Source organism: Gavialis gangeticus, unplaced genomic scaffold (genome assembly GCF_001723915.1).
Source record: "Gavialis gangeticus isolate Ggan-Ray unplaced genomic scaffold, GavGan_comp1, whole genome shotgun sequence".
NCBI lineage: Eukaryota > Metazoa > Chordata > Crocodylia > Gavialidae > Gavialis > Gavialis gangeticus.
The window spans coordinates 98,484,976-98,491,093 of record NW_017729022.1 but is presented as its reverse complement, the minus strand read 5'-3'; the positions used below and the strand labels follow the sequence as shown (position 1 = coordinate 98,491,093).

General features: G+C 44.9%; 1 long non-coding RNA gene across 1 annotated transcript in view; it reads left to right on the top strand.

The window, feature by feature from the left end:
• LOC109296311 overlaps window positions 1–2,523 on the top strand; it is a 79,702-nt gene extending 77,179 nt beyond the window's left edge. Inside the window, exon 4 of the long non-coding RNA XR_002096952.1 lies at window positions 2,164–2,523. This is a non-coding gene — a long non-coding RNA (uncharacterized LOC109296311). The remainder of the gene's footprint in view (window positions 1–2,163) is intronic.
• The last annotated feature ends 3,595 nt before the right edge of the window (window positions 2,524–6,118 follow it).

Sequence of the window (6,118 nt, the reverse complement as noted above, 5' to 3'; positions counted from 1 at the left end):
GAGAGGAAAGGGGACCTGAGGCTGAGGGGGCATGGGCAGGGGGGCCAGAGGTGGGGAGAGCAGGCATGGGGGGGCAGGCAGATGAGGGAAGGCAGGTGGCAGCGGGCAAGGGGCAGAGGTCAAGCCCCACTGCCTGCCCCCTATTGCCTTCCTACCTGCTGCCTTCTATTGCTTGTCCACCACCTGCCCCCCCTGCCATTGCTTTCCATGCTGCAGCAGTGGGGGGACAAATTTAAGACAACCCTCCACTAATTAGATTCTGTACATGGAAAATGATAACACATTTATAAGTTTTTCCTGTATATAGTATCTAATTATAGGAAGGTCATCTTCAGTTCAGGGTTGTGTTGGATTTGGGTAAATATGGTAATATTTATGAGAGAAGAGCAGGTGGGGGGAGGGGGACAGGGGGACTCCCAAAAGCAAACTATTGGCTTAAGACTTAAACGAAGATCCTTGCTGATCCTGCCAAATTTCTCTGTTATTTGACTGTTTCTCTGTAAACAATAGATGAGTCTGAGCCCTAATAAAAATGTATTAGATTATGCACACGTGTGTATGGAGAAGTGAAGGTTAAAACTGAACTTGCCTTCTCAGTTGGACTCTTTTGGACAAATAGAATCTCTAGAGCTATACTCTTGGGAAAGCATTTTTTTTTACTTTGTTTGATCCATATACACACTGCATAGTTCCATTTGGAACGTTAACTGAAGTCATCCTTGTGATTATTGATTTGCAAGTTAGACTCCCACTTTTCCTCTCACTTCTTTCTCCTAAAACTGCTCTTGATGTGCTGAGCAGCCTGTCAAAATCAGAACTGTCTGCATGATCTAATCATCCAAGAACATGTGTGTATTGCAGGACCTCAGTAAGTCTCATCAGTCAAATACTGATATTTGCCCTCTTTTTAACACAGACCATGATTCTGCCCTTTCCCTGAAAACAGCCCAAGCAGCTAAGTCCATGTATAAGACACTTGAGCTATTGAGTCTCTGCTAGCACTTATTACCTCCAAAAGTGTGATTCTGTATGAAATATAACGTATTACTTACAATTTGGGGGTTTTCTTTTTCCCTTTAGAACAGATCAGAAGGAGCAATAATTCTCTTGACCAAAGTATAACATATAATTTTCTGTCAGATGTCTGTGTATAGCAGTAACAAATAAAACCTGTACTAGATTATTATAAATTGTTTAGCAATGATAACAGTAGCTTGATATTAACTGGCATTTTTCATCGCATTAACAAGGATTCTATTATAGGCATGGTAAATGAAAGTGTGCTGTTTAACAACCCCCAATTTATTCCCAAAACTTTTTTCCCCTTTTTTGTGGTTTGGTTCACACCCCAAATCTCCTTTTTGGTACTGCATTTCCGCCATCACTTATACCATTATGGACTGTGGAAATGAGACTGAGCTGCCCAGTAATTTGCAGCACTGAGAACAGTGCAGATTAAGCTGATGGTTTGATGTATGATATTGTTCCTCCATTATTTTTTCAGAGCATCAAGTTAACAGGACTAATGCAGACTGGCATGTGTGTTGTAGCAGCCATCACCTGCTCTGAAGAGAGAGATAATATAATTGCTGTAGGCTGTGGTGGAGTTGGGGGTGAGGAAAATGGGGGGAGGTGAAGGCAGAGAAGATTTTGCTATTATGAAGAATATACATTTTAATTAGATGTTAGTGATCTTGCTTCCCATAAGTTGCTATTAAAGTGTGTCATAGACTTTTATAGCTAATTAGCTGAAAGGTAAGATGCAGATGTATTAAAAAGATGCACGTTACTTGTATTCTTTATTTCCTCTTTGGGAGCTGCCAAATGGGCTGTGGTTGAAATTTTTTCCTTTAAATTGGTACAGTTGAAACAGAAAAGGGCAAAGAAACAGATTTTCTGTGTCTTTGCCTTTTTTTCCCCTCAGAAATTCATAATGACTCTAACAAGAAAAATAGATCTGTTTACATGTTACTCTCATAAATGCATAGGGCAATTAACTAGAAGTAATACCAACATCAGTTTACTGGATTGTTTCCACATGCACAGAGCACCTGAAATATACCTTTTATTTTTTCACTCTAAACAAATGCTGTAATGTTGTCTTAGTCTGGTTTTTTGTCCCCTAAGAGACTCTAATTCATTTTTTTCTTAATAAAACAATAGAGATCTAAATGGATGAGAGAGGGGCTTATACAGTCAGAAGCTCTCATACTTCAGCGAGAAGGAAAGCTCTATACAATGAATGGTGGGGACCCAGAATTAATGGCAAAAGTTCAGAAGATTCAAGAAACCAATGAGGCTGAGGTGAAACAAATCCAAGAGGAAACAGCAGCAGCCTACCATCAAAATGTAAGCCTATAATATACAACATGTGCTCCCTCTTTCATTTGTCTACTTTACAAGAGTTAATATCCAGTATCTGAAAGGTTCACAAAGGAGGGGCTTTTTTCCTTCTAGACTATTAAACTACAGTAGCAGCTTATTAAAAAAAAGAATTTCTCCTAACTGGAAAAAAGTGGTCTTGATGGGGGGTTGTGGTAGATGGGAAGTACATAAATAAAGGAGAAATTTGAGCGTTCTGGTTAAACTAACATATCAATACAATGCCAGAAGAAATAAGTTAGACCAGGACAATCTTCATTAATTTTGTTGTAAGATAATGAAGATGGTGAAATCCTGGCTAACCTGAAAAACAAGGATTTAACATAGAATATAAATATAATGGAATGGACTCCATAATCAAGAGGTGATGGGAATTTTAAAAGGTGTAAAGAGCTGTTAAGTACCTGCTGGATGTCTAACTCCTATTCCTCTAAAACCCAATCACTGTGTCAAATTTATAAAATACCTTCCAAGGTTGACTTGAAAAACTTCTCCAGGTTTCTTCCACAAAACCAAAAGGTGCTTTGTACCCAAAATTATTTGTTTTGTACATTTCCTGCAGACCAACTGTTTGGCACCTAGAGAAGCTCCCTGGTTCCTTACAGTGCATCAAGATTTCATACAGTTCACTTAAAGCTGCTCTAAGTTGTTCCAATTGCAGACAGCACTGAGGGCCATTTCAGTAACTGGGATCAAGACCCTTTTACTTGGTCTTGATCCCTATAGCTAGGACTTATGAGGGTGTGTGGGTAGCAGCATAGCTAGCTCTACATCCCTTAAAAATTTCCCAGGACAGAAAGATCTGTTGCTGAATAATCTAAGCAGATGTAGCAGGGCTGAAGATCTGGCCATTGGCCTCTGGGATATGTGACTTGCATAGATTTCTCTTGTGGAAAAATGTTTTAGTATTTACTGTTGCTTGTGAATATCTCCTAACTGGCATAGCCTGGGAATTCCACATTTCTTGTACATTCTTGGAATAGATCTTCTGAGATGGGCTGGTTGGGCACTGTGCAGAGTCAGGGCTTGATGAATCCATAGTTGGTTTAGTTCAGCTATTCCTTAAAAGCACCCTCATGAGTAAGATGATTATTTAATCTCAGTTTTTGTAGCTCCAGTGGTGACTATTCTATTCTACCTCCTCTCTGGGAGTTCATTTTTTTCAGTGCTGCATCATCATCTTATAAAGCTTAACTAATATATGGCAGAAATTCATTGGCCCTTATACTCACTTTCTGCATGTGAGTAACTGTTCATTTCTTCCAATATTTTGAGACCGTTACTGTATTTTCTTGCATATAATATGCCCCCCGAATAAAACATGCATCTTGTTTTTTAGAATGCAGAATGTAGAAAAAAATATTTTTCCAGAGTCATAACTGACTCTGTGACATAGATCAAGTCCTCTGGGGAAGTGTCCAGAAAGTGTGGCATGCATGTTTCCTGGAGAACTTACTCTGTCATGCATAGTTAGGTCCCAGACCTTTACAAGGACAATAGCAAGGCTGTTAGTTCCTTATTGTAAATAGTTCTGTATATAAGTTCTTGTAAATAAAGTGTTTACTTTAACAGGGCACCCCAATTTTTTTTTTGTAATATCATGTTCTAGGGGCACCCCGCCCTGCTCTCGCCTGTCATCCCTTGATGCTAGCTAATGTATATACTGTGGGGGGCTACCCTGATCTTACTATAATGACCACCCAACGTGTGGTCCTTTCCTTATGGGCCAATCACGTGGCTCCTCTCCTACACCATGCCTCTCCTACACCATACCGCTCCTACAGCATGTCCCATGCCTCACAGATGGCATCCTTACAGATGGTCTATCTGTCGCTGATATAGCCCCTCACTGGGCCTTCCAACGCCTTGGCCCCGCTCTGGGCCCACTTCAGACCCCTTGGTCTCTCTCTCAGACCCATTCAGGTTGCCAGACCCCTCGGTCTCTCCTCTGGCCCGTCTCTGGGCCCTCAGACCTCTCGGTCGTTCACAGAACCACTCACTGGGCTGTAGGCTCTTTGGTCTCTTTCTCAGCTTCTCTCCCAGCTGTCAGCTCCCATCTTGCTCTCGTCTTAGACCCTGTTAATTCTTCATTCTCCAAGCTGCTGTGCAGGCCTCAGACCCAGCCAGCCCTACACTTTGCTCTTTGGCCCCTAACTGGGCCACACTATATCTGGGCGTCTCTTCACTGAGTCCTCAGGCTCCTCACTGGGCCTCTGGATCCACATGGTCCCAATCTTTCTGGCAAGAGCTTTTCTGTAGGGTTTGCTCCCCTAGCCTTCCCCCTCCCTGGGATAACCCACAAGGTAGTGGGAGCTGAGGTTTTCTGGTGTCCCATCCTCTCCTTTTCCTCAGTGGCCCATGTGTGGCATTTCATGGAGGCTACCCCACCACAGGCATCCCCATGACATTAACCAACTCCAGTAGGGTGCAGTTTTAGGTCTTACCCAGGACCTATCGTCAAACCTACCTGATCTTACATCTCCCTCTCTCTGGGCTCCCCCTTAGATGCCCTGTGCCCCTCCTGGGCTGCTAACTACCATCCCCCCTGGCCCTGGCTCCATCTCTATTCTATATCCTCCATCTCTTGGAACCCTGTCCTTGATCCCTCCTCCTCAGATGGCCAAGCACCAGCCATTGTCATCCTGGGCTGCACCTCCCTTGATCTCTTCCTTTCAGCTGTGGCCACACAAGGACCTTTGGCCTCTCCTAGACCCTGGTCCTGCCTAAGGCCAGTTGAGAACTCCAGGCTCTCCCAGCTCTGGCAGTTTCTGCCATGGCCTGTTTCATCCTTTAGCCCTTCCTGAGCCCTGGCAACACACAGGCCAGGGTCAGTCCTCCAGCTGCTAGCCCTCTACTCTCTGTGGGTCTGCCCTCTTGGGCTACTCCATAGATTACTTCTCTCTGGGCTCAGAGCCTTCCCTAAGTCTTCCTGCATAGCTACTCCTTCTCTGGGGCTCATCTGGACCCCTCAATAGGTCCCACACTCTGCCCCACTCACTGGGTTCACCCAGACCCTTAACTAGGTCCCCTAAACACTTGCCCTCTCTCTCAGGGCTCACCTGGCCCCTCAGTAGGCCTACAGACTCTCAGCTCCTCTCCCAGGGCCGGCCTGGCCTCTCCTGAGGCCCTTGTGCATACAACCCCTCACTCTCTGGGCTGGCCTGGCCTCTCAGTAGGCTCCAGGCACTCATCTGCTTTCGCAGGGCTCATCTGTCCTCTCCCTATGCCCAAACACTTGTCCTCTCTGCTGCACAGCTCGGTCTGGTGGGGGCTGCAGTGGGGACTCTGGCTCCCTTGATCAGCTCCCTGCCCCTGCCACATCCGCCCTGCCACATGGCTTGGCTCCTGGGTCAGCTGACTCTCTGATTAGGCCTGACCACCCCGCCCTCCCCCGGCAGGTCACTCAGAAGACTGCCTGACCTCTTAAAGTAGCTGGCACATCAAACACCCTGCCACATTTCCACATCACAAGCTTCATCAAGATATTACCAGTAGTCACTTGCTGCTGTACCTTGTAGCTTCAGGTACAAGCTACAGTGCTCAACCAATAGTTATGCCTGTGAGAAGTTTATTAACTCAAGACTCTGCCTCTTCAGCTGTCTGAGCAAGACGCAAGCAACAGCCACTATAGCAGCTGTGTAGTACACACAGTGTCTCCAGCAGTGCTGCATTTCCAGTGGAAAAAACCCCAGCTTCTCTGATTAATATACACACCTGAAATTGCCGGGGGGGGGGG